Genomic DNA, 21,375 nt, shown 5'->3' with positions numbered 1-21,375 from the left:
GCCCACCAGGCTCCCCTGTCCATGGAATTCTCCGGGCAAGAACACTGGAGTGGGGAGCCATTTCTTCACAATCTTCCTGACTCAGGGACTGAACCCTTGTCTCCGTGTCTCCCGCACTAGCAGGCGGATTCTTTACTGCTGCGCCACTAGGGAAGCCTAATGCTAGACAATACCACTAATATTCAACCCAAGACAGGCGTGCCACCTAAACTGCTACTCTGCCATCTTTTCAGGCCACCTCCCAGGGGCTGTGTCAAGGGGATCTCTCCTGGAGGGGCCCTGCCAGGATTAAACAAACACACACACACACAACAACAACCAACACACCAGACATCCACAGTGAGGGAATCGGGGCTGGATGTGTGGAAATACAATCCAAACCAACCCCCTCAACTGGAGGGAAGCACTGGTTTTAAAGAAATAGCCACATTATCCTTTGCTCTGCAGCAAGGAGACTCACTAGAAAGAACATCTAATGTTGAGTGACAACTTCTTTCTGGAATTTTACTTTTATACCTAGAAAAAATTACATACTAATGTATAACAACTTGACATTGAGGAAAATTCTGTGGCTACTTGAACCGATGGGCTTATCCCTTCAACAGTACCTTTCCTGGGTGGTCAGCTCCTCAGTGGCCTCCACTTCCTGTGGCACCTACCCTGGGGCAACTGCAAAATGACCCACGTCCCTCAAACCCACTCTGATGTCCAGGACAGTATGTGACAAGCCACCTCTCCCTTTGTTTCTAGAACATTCCAGAAAGGTACAGAGAGAGGGGTCAAACAGAGCAAGCAGGCCCAGGACCAGAGCCTGGGTGCTCAGCACATCTCCCTTTCCTATAGCCACATGGGGAAGGTGGACGGGGTTTCTCGGACTACGATCCCTCCAACAGCAGCACTTTCCATATTTCCCTAATCATTCCACAGTCTGGAGCTGGCTTCTTCCTATTGCGCTTCTGAGAAGTAGTATCGCCAAGCTGTTGCCAAGAAGCTGGCACATAGGACCGAGGTCCTCAAACACACCTGAAACGGGAAGCAAACATTCCCAGAGGTTCATCTTTAACCCAGACTCTGAGCTCCTTTGCAGCAAATTCCAGAGAACCAGAGGCAGCTGGGGGAAGGACACAAGAGCAATCAGAGCAGCCCGTGGCATCACTGCATCAGCCCCCAGGAGGGGGAGGCAGAGGGAACAGCACAGATAATTAAAACCACCAGGGGAATTACTGGAACCGGATCCCATATCTCACACTGGAATGTGACCAGAGTACCAGAGTTCTTGTGGGCAGAACCTCCAGGCTCTGTAAACATACCACAGCTCTCTTCAAAATGAGGAAAAATTGACCTTCCTAGAGGTCCAGGGTTAAGACCCTATGCTCCCAGTGCAAGAGGCATGACTGGGGGAGATCCTGCATGCCACATGGAGGAAAAAAAAGCTACCTTTCCGATGAGTAGGAGTCATTTTCTTGCATTCCCCCAAGGATGCTCTACAAGAGAACCAGCATGGTGTATGGATAGTTTCGGAGGAGGAGGCCAGAAACCATCGCTCTGGCTGCACACTCACATGAGTCTGTTCTGTGACCTTGGGCCACTCGCTTGACCTCTCTGGACCTGTTGTTCCATCTGGAGGTCAAGACAACTGGACCAAAATCTCTAAGGTCCTTTTCCAGTTCTAATGCTCAGTGACTGCCACGTTAGGGGAAGAAGACAGCAAGAGAGACAAATAGTATCTGCTTTCACAGCTTAAAAGAAACAGTAAAGCTGACGGATTCCTGACAACTGCAATCACGCCGGGCATCAGCACCATGGTGCCTTCTCCGCTGGATGAGGGAGTCACCTCCCCATGGCTGGCAGTGTGTCCTCTGCCAGCAGGGCTTCCATGGGCTTCAACAGGGAGGCCGTACACATGTGATGTGGCTTCTGGGAAGGCACCTCCTCCCCGTTTCCATTGTCCAGCAAGATGTCCCTCATACATGTAATGATATAAACAGCAAACATTCTTTGAGCTCACACAACATGCCAGACACTGTTATACGCACTCTGTATGCATTAGTTCTTTAATCTCCATAACAATAATGTGAGGTAAGTACCAACATTTTCCTGATGATGGAGGCACAAAGTTGAAATCGTTTGCCCAAGGTCATTCAGCTTCTAGGGCTTCTCTGGTAGCTTAGCGGTAAAGAATCCGCCTGCCAATGCAGGAGACGTAGGTTTGATCCTTGGGTTGGGAAGATCTGATCCCCTGGAGAGGGAACCAGCAACCCACTACAGTATTCTTGCCTGGGAAATCTCATGGACAGAGGAGACTGGCAGGCTACAGTCCACGGGGTGGGAAAGAGTTGGACATGACTTAGTGACTAAACAACCACCACCACAGCTTCTAAGTGGGGTAGTCAGGTGAAAACTTAGGCTAATTCTGAGGTCTTCACCAATATTTTATGCTGACCCTCTAATGACAATGTAAAATAGAGATTATTTTCTTTCACTATTAATGAGCACCCCTATGCAGTGGGATGCTGTCAACATCAAGAGTATGTGGCTCTGTTTTAACAACATGGGAACACCAGACAGATCAAATCATAATGGGAAAGACAGACAGATCTGGGTCTGACTTCCCGCTCTACCTACTTATGAGGCCTCTGGAAATTTCTTAAATAAGTCCCAGCTCCTCAACTGTAAAATGTGAAGAATAATATCCACTTCAGAGATTTATAGTGAAGATTACAAAAAATGAGGCTCCTAGAAGTCCCAACTAGTTTTTAAATGATGACAAAGTAGAATATTTGTTTTTAAGATCTCAAAGGGTAGACACGTGTGGCTCTAGACTTCAGATCACAAGGTTGGGACAAAAGCTTGAATTCTGATTTTAGAGTTATCAGTCTGTTAATTTAATCAATTGACATCTATTACCCTTTTAAATCTATTGCTATTTCTTCCTACTCGTTGGGAGTCATAAGACTATTTTTGGCTATTTGGCTTGTGAGATCTTAGTTCCCTGACTAGGGATCGAACCCAGGCTCTCAGCAATGAAAGCACAAAGTCCTAATCACTGGACCGTCAGGCAAGTCCCGGGAGTCATAAGACTTCTGATTCCCAAGGGCTGCTTCTACAGTGAACAAAGTGCCCCAGATGGGGAACATCTCCACAATGTCTCCCCAGCTCCATCTCATCCAAATTACACTCTCTGAACCTCAGTTTCTCCTTCCACAAAATGGGTACAATTTCTGCTCTGAGCTCTCCCACCAACATATTCTGCACTCTTACAATAGCATGATGAGAGTAGCCATGCCTAACATTTGCATAATCCCCAACACTGGAAGATATTAACATTTTAAAAAGGCTTCTCTTTTTTTTTTTTTTTTTAATAAATTTATTTATTTTAGTTGGGGGCTAATTACTTTACAATATTGTAATAGTTTTTGCCATACATTGACACAAATCAGCCATGGGTTTATATGTGTTCCCCTTCCCGGACCCCCCACCCACCTCCCTCCCCATCCCATCCTTCTGGATCATCCCATTGCCCCGGCCCTGAGTCCTTGTCACATGCATCGAACATGGAATGGTGCTCTGTTTCACATATGACAATACACATGTCTCAATGCCATTCTCCCAGAACGTCCCACCCTCACCTTCTCCCTCAGAGTCCATAAAATTGTTCCATGCGTCTGTGTCTCTTATTCTGTCTCGCATATAGGGTTATCGTTACCATCTTTCAAATTCCATATATATGCATTAGTATACTGTATTGTTGTTTTTCTTTCTGGCTTACTTCACTCTGTATAATGGGCTCCAGTTTCATCCATCTCAGTAGAACCGATTCAAATGTATTTTTTTTTTTTTTATAAATTTATTTATTTTAGTTGGGGGCCAATCACTTCACAACATTGCAATAGTTTTTGCCATACATTGACATGAATCAGCCATGGGTTTACATGTGTTCCCCCTCCTGGACCCCCCACCCACCTCCCTCCCCATCCCATCCTTCTGGATCATCCCATTGCCCCGGCCCTGAGCCCTTGTCTCATGCATCGAACATGGAATGGTGTTCTGTTTCACATATGATAATATACATGTTTCAATGCTATTCTCCCAGAACGTCCCACCCTCACCTTCTCCCTCAGAGACCATAAAATTGTTCCATGCATCTGTGTCTCTTATTCTGTCTCGCATATAGGGTTATCGTTACCATCTTTCAAATTCCATATATATGCATTAGTATACTGTATTGTTGTTTTTCTTTCTGGCTTACTTCACTCTGTATAATGGGCTCCAGTTTCATCCATCTCAGTAGAACCGATTCAAATGTATTTTTTTTAATGGCTGAGTAATATTCCATTGTGTATATGTACCACAGCTTCCTTATCCATTCGTCTGCTGATGGACATCTAGGTTGCTTCCATGTCCTGGCTATTGTAAACAGTGCTGCGATGAACATTGGGGTACACGCGTCTCTTTCAATTCTGGTTTCCTCGGTGTATATGCCCAGCAGTGGGATTGCTGGGTCATATGGCAGTTCTATTCCCAGTTTTTTAAGGAATCTCCACACTGTTCTCCATAGTGGCTGTACTAGTTTGCATTCCCACCAACAGTGTAAGAGGGTTCCCTTTTCTCCACACCCTCTCCAGCATTTATTGCTTGTAGACTTTTGGATAGCAGCCATTCTGACTGGTGTGAAATGATACCTCATTGAGGTTTTGATTTGCATTTCTCTAATAATGAGTGATGTTGAGCATCTTTTCATGTGTTTTTTAGCCATCTGTATGTCTTCTTTGGAGAAATGTCTGTTTAGTTCTTTGGCCCATTTTTTGATTGGGTCGTTTATTTTTCTGGAATTCAGCTGCAGAAGTTGCTTGTATATTTTTGATATTAATTGTTTGTCTGTTGCTTCATTTGCTATTATTTTCTCCCATTCTGAAGGCTGTCTTTTCACCTTGTTTATAGTTTCCTTTGTTGTGCAAAAGCTTTTAATTTTAATTAGGTCCCATTTGTTTATTTTTGCTTTTATTTCCAATATTCTGGGAGGTGGGTCATGGAGGATCCTGCTGTGATTTATGTCGGAGAGTGTTTTGCCTATGTTTTCCTCTAGGAGTTTTATTGTTTCTGGTCTTACGTTTAGATCTTTAATCCATTTTGAGTTTATTTTTGTGTACGGTGTTAGGAAGTGTTCTAGTTTCATTCTTTTACAAGTGGTTGACCAGTTTTCCCAGCACCACTTGTTAAAGAGATTGTCTTTTCTCCATTGTATAATCTTGCCTCCTTTGTCGAAGATAAGGTGTCCATATGTGCGTGGGTTTATCTCTGGGCTTTCTATTTTGTTCCATTGATCTATATTTCTATCTTTGTGCCAATACCATACTGTCTTGATGACTGTGGCTTTGTAGTAGAGCCTGAAGTCAGGCAGGTTGATTCCTCCAGTTCCATTCTTCTTCCTCAAGATTGCTTTGGCTATTCGAGGTTTCTTGTATTTCCATACAAACTGTGAGATGATTTGTTCTAGTTCTGTGAAAAATACCATTGGTAGCTTGATAGGGATTGCATTGAATCTGTAGATTGCTTTGGGTAGAATACTCATTTTCACTATATTAATTCTTCCAATCCATGAACACGGTATATTTCTCCATCTGCTTGTGTCCTCTTTGATTTCTTTCATCAGTGTTTTATAGTTTTCTATATATAAGTCTTTTGTTTCTTTAGGTAGATATATTCCTAAGTATTTTATTCTTTTTGATGCAGTGGTGAATGGTATTGTTTCCTTAATTTCTCTTTCTGTTTTCTCATTATTGGAGTATAGGAATGCAAGGGATTTCTGTGTGTTAATTTTATATCCTGCAACTTTACTATATTCATTGATCAACTCTAGTAATTTTCTAGTCGAGTCTTTAGGGTTTTCTATGTAGAGGATCATGTCATCTGCAAACAGTGAGAGTTTTACTTCTTCTTTTCCTATCTGTATTCCTTTTATTTCTTTTTCAGCTCTGATTGCTGTGGCCAAAACTTCCAAAACTATGTTGAATAGTAGTGGTGAAAGTGGGCATCCTTGCCTTGTTCCTGACTTTAGGGGAAATGCTTTCAATTTTTCACCATTGAGGATAATGTTTGCTGTGGGTTTGTCATATATAGCTTTTATTATGTTGAGATATGTTCCTTCTATTCCTGCTTTCTGGAGGGTTTTAATCATAAATGGATGCTGAATTTTGTCAAAGGCTTTTTCTGCATCTATTGAGATAACCATATGGTTTTTATCTTTCAATTTGTTAATGTGGTGTATTACATTGATTGATTTGCGGATGTTAAAAAAACCTTGCATTCCTGGGATAAAGCCCACTTGGTCATGATGTATGATCTTTTTAATATGATGTTGGATTCTGTTTGCTAGAATTTTATTAAGGATTTTTGCATCTATGTTCATCAGTGATATTGGCCTGTAGTTTTCCTTTTTTGTGACATCTTTGTCTGGTTTTGGAATTAGGGTGATGGTGGCCTCATAGAATGAGTTTGGAAGTTTACCATCTTCTGCAATTTTCTGGAAGAGTTTGAGTAGGATAGGTGTTAGCTCTTCTCTAAATTTTTGGTAGAATTCCGCTGTGAAGCCGTCTGGTCCTGGGCTTTTGTTTGCTGGAAGATTTCTGATTACAGTTTCGATTTCCGTGCTTGTGATGGGTCTGTTAAGATCTTCTATTTCTTCCTGGTTCAGTTTTGGAAAGTTATACTTTTCTAAGAATTTGTCCATTTCTTCCAAGTTGTCCATTTTATTGGCATATAGCTGTTGGTAGTAGTCTCTTATGATCCTTTGTATTTCTGTGGAGTCTGTTGTGATCTCTCCATTTTCATTTCTAATTTTGTTGATCTGAATCTTCTCCCTTTGTTTCTTGATGAGTCTGGCTAATGGCTTGTCAATTTTGTTTATCTTCTCGAAAAACCAGCTTTGAGTTTTGTTGATTTTTGCTATGGTCTCTTTTGTTCCTTTTGCATTTATTTCTGCCCTAATTTTTAAGATTTCTTTCCTTCTACTGACCCTGGGGTTTTTCATTTCTTCCTTCTCTAGTTGCTTTAGGTGTAGAGTTAGTTGATTTATTTGATTTTTTTCTTGTTTCTTGAGGTACGCCTGTATTGCTATGAACCTTCCCCTTAGTATTGCTTTTACAGTGTCCCATAGGTTTTGGGTTGTTGTGTTTTCATTTTCATTCGTTTCTATGCATAATTTGATTTCTTTTTTGATTTCTTCTGTGATTTGTTGGTTATTCAGAAGCGTGTTGTTTAGCCTCCATATGTTGGAATTTTTAATAGTTTTTTTCCTGTAATTGAGGTCTAATCTTACTGCATTGTGGTCAGAGAAGATGGCTGGGATGATTTCAATTTTTTTGAATTTACCAAGGCTAGATTTATGGCCCAGGATGTGATCTATCCTGGAGAAAGTTCCATGTGCACTTGAAAAAAAGGTAAAATTGATTGTTTTGGGGTGGAAAGTCCTGTAAATATCAATTAAATCTAATTTGTCTATTGTATCATTTAAAGTTTGTGTTTCCTTGTTAATTTTCTGTTTAGTTGATCTATCCATATGCGTGAGTGGAGTATTAAAGTCTCCCACTATTATTGTGTTATTGTTAATTTCCCCTTTCATACTTGTTAGTATTTGCCTTATATATTGTGGTGCTCCTATGTTGGGTGCATATATATTTATGATTGTTACGTCTTCTTCTTGAATTGATCCTTTGATCTTTCTGTAGTGTCCTTCTTTGTCCCTTTTCACATCCTTTATTTTAAAGTCTATTTTATCTGAAATGAGTATTGCGACTCCTGCTTTCTTTTGGTCTCCGTTTGCATGGAATATGTTTTTCCATCCTTTCACTTTCAGCCTGTGTGTGTCCCTAGTTTTGAGGTGGGTCTCTTGTAGACAGCATATATAGGGGTCTTGTTTTTGTATCCATTCAGCAACCCTTTGTCTTTTGGTTGGGGCATTCAACCCATTTACATTTAAGGTAATTATTGATAAGTATGATCCCGTTGCCATTTACTTTGTTGTTTTGAGTTCGTGTTGAAACATCCTTTCTGTGTTTCCTGTTTAGAGAAGATCCTTTAGCATTTGCTGGAGAGCTGGTTTGGTGGTGCTGAATTCCCTCAGCTCTTGCTTGTCTGTAAAGCTTTTGAATTCTCCTTCATATCTGAATGAGATCCTTGCTGGGTACAGTAATCTGGGTTGTAGATTATTCTCTTTCATTACTTTAAGTATGTCCTGCCATTCCCTTCTAGCCTGAAGGGTTTCTATTGAAAGATCAGCTGTTATCCTTATGGGGATCCCCTTGTGTGTTATTTGTTGTTTTTCCCTTGCTGCTTTTAATATTTGTTCTTTGTGTTTGATCTTTGTTAATTTGATTAATATGTGTCTTGGGGTGTTTCGCCTTGGGTTTATCCTGTTTGGAACTCTCTGGGTTTCTTGGACTTCTGTGACTATTTCTTTCCTCAATTTAGGGAAATTCTCACCTATTATCTCCTCAAGTATTTTTTCATGGCCTTTCCTTTTATCTTCTTCTTCTGGGACTCCTATGATTCGAATGTTGGGGCGTTTCATATTGTCCCAGAGGTCCCGGAGGTTTTCCTCATTTCTTTTGATTCCTTTTTCTTTTTTCCTCTCTGCTTCGTTTATTTCCATCATTCTATCTTCTACCTCACTTATCCTATCTTCTGCCTCCGTTATTCTACTGTTGGTTCCCTCCAGAGTGTCTTTTATCTCCTTTATTTCATTATTCATTCTATATTGATTCCTTTTTATTTCTTCTAAGTCCTTGATAAACATTTCTTGCATCTTCTCAATCTTTGTCTCCAGGCTATTTATCTGTAACTCCATTTTGCTTTCAAGATTTTGGATCATTTTTATTATCCTTATTCTAAATTCTTTTTCAGATAGATTCCCTATCTCCTCCTCTTTTGTTTGGCTTTGTGGGCATTTCTCATTTTCCTTTACTTGCTGAGTATTTCTCTGCCTTTTCATCTTGTTTAGATTGCTGTGTTAGGCGTGGCCCTTCTGTATTCTGGTAGTATGAAGTTCCTCTTTGTTGTGGAGGTTCCTCACTGCGGTTGGGGTTGGACAGGTGGCTTGTCAAGGTTTCCTGCTTGGGGGAGCTTGTGTCGGTGTTCTGGTGGGTGGAGCTGGATTTCTGCTCTCTAGAGTGCAATGGAGTGACCAGTATTAATTTTTGAGATGTCTATGGATTTGGTGTGCCTCTGGGCAGCCTGTATATTGATGCTCAGGTCTATGTTCCTGTGTTGCTGAAGAATTTGTGTGGTATGTCTTGCTCTGGAACTTATTGTCTCTTGGGTGGAGCTTGGTTTCAGTGAATTTATGGAGGCTATTGGATGGTCTCTTATTAATTAATGTTTCCCCTGGTTTTCAGTCTTATTCTTGCAGTAGCCTCAAGACTTCTCCTTCCATACAGCCTCAATAATAAAACTTTTAGGTTAATGGTGAAAAGATTCTCCACAGTGAGGGATACCCAGAAAGGTTCACTGAGTTACATAGAGAGATGAGGTGGGGGGGGGTGGGTTGAGGTGACCAGGAGGGGAAGAGGGGAATTCAAATGTGGAGAGAGCAATCTAGCCAGTAAGCACTTCCCTCTGTGCTTTCCACAGTTTGGAACCCTCAGAGTGATTCACAGAGATACATAGAGAGGGGGGAGGAAGGTAATAGAGGTGAGCATGAGTAGAAAGGGAGGAATTAAGAGGGGAGAGAGAGGTCTGGGCAGTATCCTGTTCCTGAAGTGTTCTCCGGTACCCAGAACACCCTCAGAGATTCACAGAATTGGGTTGAGAAGAGAAGGAGGAGGGTGGGAGATAGAGGTTCCCTGGGGGAGAAGAAAGAGCATCAATAGGGGGAGAGAGTGATCAGGCCAGTGATCACACTCCTGAGTAAAAATGGGTCCTAAAGATTGGGTTCTTAAATGTACAAAGTTGATATCAAATATGTAAAACAAAAATTAAAAATCTAGAGTAGAGGTTAGACTCTTATAAAACTTACAATCTAAAAAAAAAAAAGAAAGAAAGAAAAAAGGAAACAGTGTAAAAAGAAAAAAAACAGTAAAACAGTAAAAAAAGAAACAGTAAAAAAATGTAGAACAGGAAAAAAACATTAAAAAAAAAGAAAACACAAAAGGTATAAGATATATGTATGTAGTTTGCTTCAAAAATAGGGTTTTTTTTTTTTTTGCAAGTTAATAGTGGGTTATGAAAATGAAAGTTAAAGGTGTAATAGAGGACTTGAAGAAAAAGGAAAGAAGAGAAAAAAAAATTTTTTTTAATTAAAAAAAAAATTTAAAAAAAAAAAAAAATAATAATAGTAAAAAATATATATATCCCGGACTTTCTCTGGAGCTGTTGTGAGCAGTGTGGGATGTGCTCAGTTTTAGATAGATCCTTATTCCTGCTTATACTTTTCAAGATCTATAGGTCCTTTTTAATGCAGTCGGTATTAACTTACAGGGATCTTAATCTGTTGGCCTGTCCCTTCCAAAGCGCTTCCCTCTGTTTATTTGGCTTCTGTTTGGAGATCTCTTCAGTATCTAATTTCCGCCCTGCAACAAAGCGGTGGAGGTGATCTCTTTAGGTTCGCTTGTTCAATCGTGCTGTGCGGAGGAAGGAACACTGCAATTCTGGAGTGTGTGTGGTAAGCTCGCAGTGTCTCGGCCGCACTGGGTTCGCCCCCGCTCACGGCGTGTGTGCTTTCCCCGTCTACCCTGCTCAGGCTTCAGGTTACTCGGCCGGGGAGCGGGCCCTGAGCTGCGTGCACTTCCCAGGTCTAAGCCGCTCAGGTTCAGGCTCCCGGTTACTCCACAAAGGCGCAGACTCGGTTTCGCCCGCGGCTTGTGCCGTTCCTGGTCGGAGCTGCCCAGGCGGCCAGGAGTTTGGCGAGGGCGCTGTCCCCTGTTGGGGCGGTGCGGCTTATCACCTCCCTGGTCCCCGCCTCGGTTTACGGGCGCGCCCGGCTCCGGTGTGCTTTGTGTCGGTTCTGGGGAGCTGGTCTCTGGCTGCGACCCTCCCGGCGGCTGTCGACCCTCCGGGATCTCAGGCAGTCTTTGCTTAGAAACTGGGAGCCTGTTTGCAGTTTGGTAGGGGGTGCCCTCTCTGGAGCCGAGTTTGCCCCTTTCGGGCTCTGGCGGGCCCCGCCTGCCCGCTGTGTCCGGCGGGGGATGGGGCGGTCCGCAGCCGGCTAGCTCTCCTCTGGTATCGCTCAGTCCTTTGTTCTGTGAGCGGGCCGGCAGTGCCTTAGAGTTGGGCTTTTCGCGGGATAGTTCTCTCTCTCTCTCGCTGTCCCACAGTTTAGGTTACTATCTCACGTTAGCTCCCTCAGATTGCCCTCGGGGCACTCGGGCCCGGTCCTTACCCTAGGCAATGCCGCCCGCTCCTCTCCGTTCAGCCCCCACTTGCTGGTGGCGGATGATGCGAGCGTCTCAAAAAGGCTTCTCTTATGCCTTCTGATCTTATTTAGGCACCCAGACAGCAGATTATTGACAGTCTTGAAAGTATATTGACTAAATTAAGGAAAAGGAAGTTTTTGCTCTTAAGTGGAAAGATGTAAAAAAAAAAACTGAAATGCATTTAAAATGTGTATAAGTGTATATGTAAATATGTGTATCTACATATACATACATGTGTCCATATTTATGCACATATACACATATATAAATGTGTATATTTAGCACATCAGTTCTGTAACCTTCAACAAAAATGAAATCACCACATCCATCACACCACTGAACTTGTTTACAGATAAATATCCTTGACTGTTAGGATTCCTCAGTGAGACCTACCTCATGCCTGAATCATGTAGGCAACCTTATTTTTAATATATGTATAAAAGAAAAATGTAAATAGCTAAAAATGAATATTAAATCCCATTTACCAAATTTCATATATGTATATATATACATACACACACACTATTTTTAAAATTTTCAGTGTATATATAAAAACTTCAAACCAGTCACCTAAGACTCTAATCTCAATCTTAGACTGACTTGGAAGACAAAAATCAGTGATCCAACTTTCAAATGGTAACCGTTTAAACCACCCAAAGGATAACCTTGTACTTTATATATGTAAAATAAAATCTATTCACCAAACTTTATAGAGTTTAAACTAGATAATGAGTCATAAGTAAAGCTTCACTAGAATCATTTCTCCAAATAAACAATGATGCAACTATGTAGAAAATAGAATTGACACAACCTAAAGTTTAACAGAAAAACAACAATACAGTATACTAATGCATATATATGGAATTTGAAAGATGGTAACGATAACCCTATATGCGAGACAGAGTAAGAGACACAGATGCATAGAACAATTTTATGGACTCTGAGGGAGAAGGTGAGGGTGGGACGTTCTGGGAGAATAGCATTGAAACATGTATATTATCATATGTGAAACAGAACACCATTCCATGTTCGATGCATGAGACAAGGGCTCAGGGCCGGGGCAATGGGATGACCCAGAGGGATGGGATGGGGAGGGAGGTGGGTGGGGGGTCCAGGAAGGGGAACACATGTAAACCCATGGCTGATTCATGTCAATGTATGGCAAAAACTATTACAATATTGTAAAGTAATTAGCCCCCAACTAAAATAAATAAATTTATAAAAAAAAAAAAAAAGATGTGTAACTACACTAAAATTATTAGACATTTGTTAAGAATAATTAAAGAAAATCTAAATAAATGATGAATTAACCATAAAAAAAAAAAAGAAACAGTGAACTTTTGGTGTATATTTATTTCTTTTTTTGTATTTGCCATCCTGGTTTTATCCCAGGACTCCTTGTACTTAAGTCTTTCAGGTTGCCAAGGATCCTCCAATATAAGATTTTCTAATTTTTTCTGAAATATCAGACAAGATATGTACATACACACACACTTATGTTGGAATCATTTAAATGAAATTTATATGAATCATTAGCTAAGTAAGTTGACTGAAGAAGAGAGAAAACACTTCCCAAGATATAATAATTTAGAGGAATTTAAACCACCAACTAATCCACACAAGGGTTGAACTACCCAGGCACACAGTCAGATTAGATGACAAGGAGACAGCACACGGAAATAAGCATGCAAATAACTAACACTGTTTTTAAAAGTGTGATAAAACACAATGTTTCTTCAAATACTCTAAATATCTACAGAGTCATATATATAGTATAAAAAGTGGCAGGAACAGCCAGACTAGATTAAGTCAACTCTGTTGCTATAGAAGAATCATCTTCCCCTCAAACCTGGCTGTCTTCTAAAGGCTCCCCGCCCCCACTGGCTGATGGAAAGCCCATGGAAGTCAGCAGAGGTGTCTCCCCTGCTCTAGTCTCTACTGAGTCAGCATTTGCATCCAGCATTTCTAACCCTCATTATCATCTGAATCCCCTCTCCCACTCCTCCCCTCGATGCTCCCCACCTTGCCTTTAGTTCTGGGCTGGACTCTGGAAATCCATGGTCTCAGGAAGATGACCTCACAGGCACAGCCAGGGGGCACAGAGGTAAGCCTGGTGCCATGGGGTCTCAGGGGGAAGGGCCCACCAGGGAGGGACAATCGGGGAAATCCTGAAGGAGAGGGCGTCGCAAACTGAGGCTCAGCCCACTGAAGCAGAAAGGAAAGAGGAGAGGCAGAGGTCTGAATCACCTGTGCAGGAGTCATCGTGTCTTTTGGAGGAATGAACTTGAACTTGGCAGGTGGGGAGGTGAAAGCTGCTGATGGCAAAGTGGAGGGGAGGGTGCTGTTTACCAAGGAGTCTGGATCCCATCAAGCAGGAGACTTCACAGAATTAAGGTGGAGAGGGTCAACAGCAGATGTGCAATTAAAATCTCATGTGCACAGAACTGGAAGGAGGCATGAAGAAAGACTCTGTCTGATCATGAGAGCCACACTTCACATGGTACTTGGGAAGCAGAAAACACACAGGGAGACACTCCGGAAGTTCATGGTCCCTAGAAAGATAAACCACCATTCCTGGCCAGACCAGTCTGAATATCCCTGTTGCAGCAAGGAACACCACCAATTCTAGTCTCGTCCTATTCACAGCAATGCCCAAGAAATTGATAGAACTCACAGAAACTCACTGATCCTGGATCTCAAATTTTTAAAATGTTCCTGGACTATCTGCTATGGACAAAAAGCACCATGGGAAAGCCACTGGGAAGCATCACATGTACCCTCTTTTGGCTCTAAAGTCACGTTGGCACGAGGCCAATTTTATTTTTTATATACATGCGCACTGTTAGGATGAAATAAACGATGACCAGCAAATAGTGGTCTGGACAAAGCTGAGTTTACAGTCAGATCCCCAGGGCTGGAAGAAATGGAAAAGCAAAGTACAGAGTTAAAGAGGAGAAAGCTCACCAAATTCGGCAAGATTCCAAGGTCAGGCCTCTACTAGGGCCAGATGGACTAGTGTTGGCTCTTGTGTATGTTTGAGGCTTTCACTAAGCTTGGAGTGAACAGGTCCAAGATGGGCTGTGTCAACTTTCCAACAGGACTAGAGTCCTGCAGCTGATACACCCACCTGTACATACTCCAAGCTTGACAAGATTGTGACTTTAATCACAGACACATAGAACAAAAATAACCACCACCAAATAACCTAACCACATTCCCTCAACCTGTTTTGCTGGAATTGCATAGTTTATTCCAAATTAAGGGAACTTTCAGCAAAAGTTTTTCAGGGTAGCAAAGGGTTCCAGGATCATAACAGAGAGAGAGAGCCACCTCCCTATTTGTTACCACATGGCCTCCAGACATTCTTTTTCACACTTCCTGCCTGTGTCCTTAATTCTGAGAGTATGTTTCCACAGGAAAGGTCTCTCCGTGCTGGAACACCATCTTCTAGGCAGATTAGATCCTTAAAAAGTTGTACTGGTGCCTGAGAAACTCAAGTATCAGCTTTACCAGCTTGGCCATTTTCAGTCATTGGAGAAGTGGTTTTATTCGCTCTGAATCGATGAATTTCTATTGAAGTATCTGTTTCTCTGACACACACAATAAACTGGCACTTGGCAGTGATTTAAAGAAGCAAACGGGCCAATCTGCCATCAGAACAAAGCTGCAGGAGCAGAAGCAAGCCATATTTAAATGAGTTAATTTACAGAAAAGCCCTTCTCTGAAGGCTAATACTTAATTCAAAACCAGCTGTCCTCTCCTTTGGGGGCTCAAGCTGCCTGCCTTGCCTCTAGTTAGTCTGTGCCGAGAGAAACATGTCTAGTCCAAGAGAGCCAGGGAATGAAGCTCCTGTAAGGAGTGCCCAGGCCTCCAGAGCCTGGCTGTGGTGCTGACTCACGCTCTCCCAAGAAGACAGCCTCACCTCCCTGTCTGCGATCCATCCTTGACCTTGGCCATAGCAGATGCTGGGCTTTGGTTGTCTGCTGCCTTCAGCAGCCCTGATTCCCTTCGAATGGTGGGCTTGCCCCTGAGAGTCCTGCTGACTTGACCAAGCCTTATGCCAGCCTCTCCATCTGGGAATGGCCATTACTGCCCCTACAACCTGACTACCCTCAAAGAGCCAGGTTCTCACTCTTGAACCCAGCTAGGAGCTGGCGCCTGCTCCCCACTGATGGGGATAACAGGGTCAATCCCCCTCTAAGGGATGAAATCCAGCTCTTCAAGGGGGACCACATTTGAGTTTGCTCCACTAAACGAGCCCTCTCACCTAAAGGAAGCATCATCTGGTGTGTGTGTGCACGCACATATATGCATATTTACATCTGGTGTGTGTCTGTGTATGCACACATATATGCATGTTTACATCTGGCATGTGTGTATGTGCACATATATGCATGTTTACGTCTGGTGTGTGTGTATGTGCACATATATGCATGTCTACTCATTTTTCCATACTGTTGGGCACGTGAAGAGCATCTTCATCCCCCCAGGAGGTGAAATCATGAGGCCAAGGCCCTTGAGCAGCTCTTCTCAACACTGACTTGGCTGCATGTAAGATGGAGATGGGGTGCTTTTTAAAATTTCCCAGTAGCCACCATAATCTTGAATTCTATCTCAATTGGTCAGGCTGGAGCCTGGGCGTCGGGATGTTTGCAAAAGATTCCTGGGTGATTTTAAAGTGCCACTAGGGTTGAGAAACACTAATTTAGAGGGGAAAAGGCAGAGACTCTGAGCTGAGACTCCCCAGTGTACCCAAGATGCAGTACTTGCAGTATAAAACCAATTCCTATCCAGGGGAGAATTCTCCCCCAGGAAAAATCATCTCTGCAGCCAATAAAGTAACCATTAGAACAGCATGGAATCCTGGGGCCATGTTTCATAAGTATAGTGACTCTTTAACCAGTCCGAGTCTTGGTAACCCAACTATTAGGAAAAGGGTTACTCTGAAGACATCGGTTTTGCTTCTCTCGTCTCCTATATTCCATCTTCATGCATTCCCTTCATCTGTCATTTCAGTGCAGCCTGTTTGTATATTTGCCTTTCTACTTCTCCAAAAATGTTTTATGTGTTGCCTTGAAATTAGATTTGAGCACTGCCTGCCCTCTAAGTAAATAACACCACAGAAACGATAAGCTCCATAATCCAGTGGTAACACTAACATCGTGATATTCCATAATGCAGAGAACACGCCCTTTACAGAACCTGAGCTAACCGTTCCTCCAGGGAAGGCTGGTGCTGAGCCATACAGACCCTGCCCCCTGCCAGTCAGACAGACCCCTCGATGTTACATAGCAACTGCCTACCATGACGCCTGCCTCTTTTTATTCCCTCTAAGCTTGGTTTAATCTCCCACTTAACAAGTGGGAGATTCATTTTGGAACTATTTTCAGGGCAAGAATAGAGACATCCTTAAGGATATATTAGTTACATTACTTTAATCCAATGAAAACCATAAATCTTTCACCCTGCAATAAACTCAGCACAGAGGAGGGCAAGCAGTCTCCCAGATGGGCCTCCTTAGATGAAAAACAGCCTGAAAATATACCAACGACCAGGGTATACGACAGAATTTGGAATAATGCAGGCCTCTTTGGAACCCTATTTTCAAGGATTTAGTTACAGAGGACCAAAGGATTTTTTTAACACGTGGTTTCAGACAAATTTAACATCCAGCAAGCCCAGGTCACATCTGGGTTTCAGACCTCCATCATCAACCTGCCATCCCCAAGACCAGCATGTCTGAATCAGAACTCACCACCTCCCTCCTGCTCCTGGAATTCTGATCTCAGTTAATGAGGTCGTTATCCACCCAGCTATCCAATCAGAAACCTGGCAGTTATCCTAGACTCAGCTCTCCCCTCAACTCTCTCTCCACTCCTCCCCAATCTCTAACTCCCGGAGATTCCATTTTGCCTCTTGCATCCCAGCCCATAGATCCTATTTTAATGCACTACCTCCTCAGTGCCTCCAATGGCTGCCTAACTGCTTCCCCGTATAAGTGAATCTTGCCCCACCAATCTATCCTTCGTTCTGTGACAATAATCTTTACGAAACAATCCTGATCACGTTGCTCCTTCCATTAAAACACTTCAAGGCTCCCCACTGTCTGCAGGATAAAGTAGGAGTATACAGCACCCCATGATCCAACCTCCTCAACCTCAGGGTCCTCACATCTCACCTTGAACCCTCTGCCTGGTCCATTGGGCTCCGTGGAGTTCCCAGCACACCAGCTTGCCTCCCATCTCCTTTACTCTGTTTACCCCGCCCTCTCCTGGTTGGAATATCCCTCTGCCCTTCTTCCCTTAGCAAAATATACTCACCATCTAGAAGCACCTCCTCCAGGAAGCCTTCTGTCACACCCAACCCCAGTGGGAGAAATGGGAAGCCCTACTCTTAAACCCCTGGTAAGACTTCTCATACAGTATCTACAATGTCATTGCACTCATCTAGCTCTGGAAGACAAGGATTATATCTTGTTTTTTCAATCTCAGGACCTAGCAGTGCCAACTGTTGCACAGGAATTTAATAAACATCAGTGAAATGAATGAATGTTTCAATGGTGGATCTTGACAGTAGTTTCAAAACTATCTACAACTAATATATTATACTTTGCTTTCGGCTGCTTATGACATGGGACAGCCTCTTTTTTTTTTTTTTTGGGACAGCCTCTTATACTACTTGTAAATCATTTACAGGAACCAAAACAACAAACCCGTATAGGAGATACAGCCCATTTTATCTCGTGAGAAATCACTGGTTTTCCATTCCTGAAAGAAGGGTCACGCTTCAAGGCACCCCAATAGCAGAGACTGAGAACTATCAAAATATGTGATTCCCAATCCCTGGTCCTCCCTTGCTTTGAACTTCCCTCTTGCTGGAAATGTGTATCATCTGAGGGAGGCACAGGGTGAAGGTACTATTTACAACAGAAAGACTAAGACATGAGCCAGGACTGGTTTATGAAGTTTACATCTGCTGCCCTTGCCCATGTAGACAGAAAATAACACCAAGAATAAAAACTGACCTCCTTGGTTTTGTGGCTTCTAAGCTCATGAGGGAGACACCCAAAAATAAAGGCACCATCACTGATTCAGCAACAGGCAGCCCTTGTGCCCAAGGTAGAACTTCTGGAAGGCTCTGAGCCCACCCAGATTTCCATCTAAAATGTCAAATATCTGCAGTGTGGTTGCAACTTAATACGTAGCCAAACCCTTCTTCTCCGGGTGCTGATTTCACATTGGAAAATGGGCAATTTAAATAAATGTTTCATTAACATAGTGTTTTCCTGCTTGATGCTAATGTACGTAGAGAAATTTGTTTTCCCAAATTCTTTGCCACAGAATTATTTCATGCAGTCCTCACAGGACAACCTGAAACTCTTCAGGTCCCTAAGAGACCAAACAAATAAGAGAAAACACTTGTAATAAAAAGTACTATCAAGACCCATTTGTTCCAGAACACACATCATATACACTGCAAGGACAGGACAATCCCAACCACCTCGGTGGCACTGGGTTTGTACTGATGGCAACAAAGCATCGTTCAGTGGGCACAGTTGGTCCCCAAGACACAGAAGTGGGAGCTGACTTATTCAGGAAGAACCCAGACAGTGTGACACTTTGTTTTGAGACCCAGTAAGGCTTGTTCCCATTCTGTTTCACTTATTTGTACAGGGATTCCTGCTATGTGCTAATTCCAAATCCCCAAAATTTCAAGGATATTTCTAGCATCTTTTGCTAATAGGAGAGCTTAAAAACTTCACAGCACAATGCCTGGATACATTGCACTCACACAAAAGCAGGCCTCATATAAAAGTTTGTTCCCTCAAACAGGGGGGGAATGGCTTGACCATGAAAATGAGGGGAGAGGCCTGGACACCATGCTAACGGGAGACCATCTTTTGGGAGGATCCAACCACATCAGAAAGGTTCTCTGCACCATTGGACTGGAAGCATTACTCTGACTTAGTTCTGAGATGCTGGGATAGGGCTTCCCAGGTGGCACTAGTGGCAAAGAACCTACCTGCCAATGCAGGAGACATTAGAGACCTGGGTTTGATCCCTGGGTCTGGAAGATCCTCTGGAGAAGGGAAAGGCAACCTATTCCAGTGTTCTTGCCTGGAGATTCCCACAGACAGGGGAACCTGGCAGGCTACAGTCCATGGGGTCACAGAGAGTTGGATACGGTTGAAGCAACTTAGCACGCACGTAAGAAATACACATTTGGTCACTCAGTTGACCAAAATATATTTCTCATATATACATTTGGTCTTGTCCACAGGTCCCATCTTCCAGCTCACAAAACTCTTGGAACTTCCTAGGTGTTGAGAGACAAAGGTGTCTTTGTTATGTGAACGAGGTGACTTTTAGAAGCACCAGGCTGGAGGCTACGTGTGTGTGTTAGTCACTCAGTCGTGCCCGACTCTTTGCGACCCCATGGACTGCAGCCAGCGAGGCTTGTCCATGGAATTCTCCAGGCAAGAATACTGGAGCATGTCGCCTTTCCCTTCTCCAAGGGATCGTCCCAATCCAGGAATCGAACCTGGGTCTCCCAGATTTCAGACAGAATCTTTACCATCTGAGCCACCAGGGAAGCCCAGGCCGGAGGCTAGTTGCCAGGAGAACCAACCATGTAACTAGAGGGTTGGGGCTTTCATTCCATCCCCCAGATTTCCAGGGAGAGGAGAGGGGCTGAAGGTTGAATCAGTCATTAATGGCCGACGATTTTATCAATCACAACTATATAATGAAGCCTCCATAAAGGTCCTAAATGACAAGTTTTTGTCCCTTTTTGGAGAGCTTCCACATTGGGGAACTAGAATGCTTCTGTGTGCCACACTGGCCTCACGCTTCAGGAGGACAGAAGCCTCTTTGTCTGGGACACTGCCCTGTGTATCTCTTCATCTGGTTCTTGGTTCACATCCTTTAAGATCCTTTCATAATAATTCGGCCGTTTAGTGAGTAAACGGGTTTTCCTGAGTTCTGCAAGCCATTCTAGCAAACTGATCGAACCGCAGGAGGGGGACATGGGAGCCTCTGATTTAGAGCCAGTCGGTCAGAAGTACAGGTAACACGCAAGCTTGAGACAGCAGCCTGATGGGGGGTGGTCTTGTGGGACTGAGCCCTTCACCTGCGGGATCAGACTCTGTCTCCAGGTGGACAGTGTCAGGATTGAGTTGAACTCCTGGACACCCTGCTGGCAACTGAGAACCACTTGCTGGTGAGGGAAAACCCATGCACGCTGGAACTGGGTCCAGGAACCCAATCCAGGTTTTACTACTTGGGGAGCAAAACCAAACTCAGTGAAGAGGTAAAGCAGGTAACCAGTGAGCTCTGGAACTTGCTGGGTGCCAGGTGCGAGGTAAATGGCAAGAGCGAGAGGCCCACCAAAGACTGTGGAAATCACACTGGTGGGGCTGACCTCCCAGGCTGTGCCACATCTGAGCTACAAGGCAATGGACAAGTGACTTTCATCTCTGAGCTTCACATCCTTCTTATAAAATAAAGCAACAACAACAAGAAACCAATAATAGTACTGGGCACAGTGGCAGTGGCAGCCACCCTTTCACTGAACACTTACTCTGCAGCAGGCGCTGCACAGATACTTGCTAAGCACCATCTCACTTAATCCTGAGAACACCTGAGAGATGTTACTAACTCCAGTTTATGGAGGAGGTGCAGAGCTCAGAAACAGCCCAAAGTCACCTAGCTGGAGGGAGTGGCGGGGTCTCAGTTCAAAGCCAAGTCCATCTGACTGCCCTGTTCTTTGGAAAGAATAATGATCTCAAATGTCTGCCAGGAACATTAGGAGATGAAATACAATATGGAAAGTGCTCTGGACGCCCCATATAAACAACAGTCAGGGTTAAAAAGCCCACTCCTCAGGGCAGGTCAGCGTTCCGGTCACCCTCTCGAGCCACTGTAGCCTCCTCCTTCCCTTGCATGAGAGACCCCATCCTCTGAGCATG

General features: G+C 43.4%; 1 protein-coding gene across 7 annotated transcripts in view; it reads right to left on the bottom strand.

Moving 5' to 3' along the window:
• Nucleotides 1–21,375, bottom strand: part of CAMK1D (calcium/calmodulin dependent protein kinase ID) — a 496,165-nt gene that overhangs the window by 218,685 nt on the left and 256,105 nt on the right. The window lies entirely within an intron of this gene.

This window comes from Giraffa tippelskirchi, chromosome 13 (assembly GCF_054371585.1).
Source record: "Giraffa tippelskirchi isolate mGirTip1 chromosome 13, T2T-mGirTip1v1.2.pri, whole genome shotgun sequence".
Lineage (NCBI taxonomy): Eukaryota > Metazoa > Chordata > Mammalia > Artiodactyla > Giraffidae > Giraffa > Giraffa tippelskirchi.
Note: the sequence above shows the minus strand (reverse complement) of the source record. Positions and strands in the feature narration are given on the sequence as shown.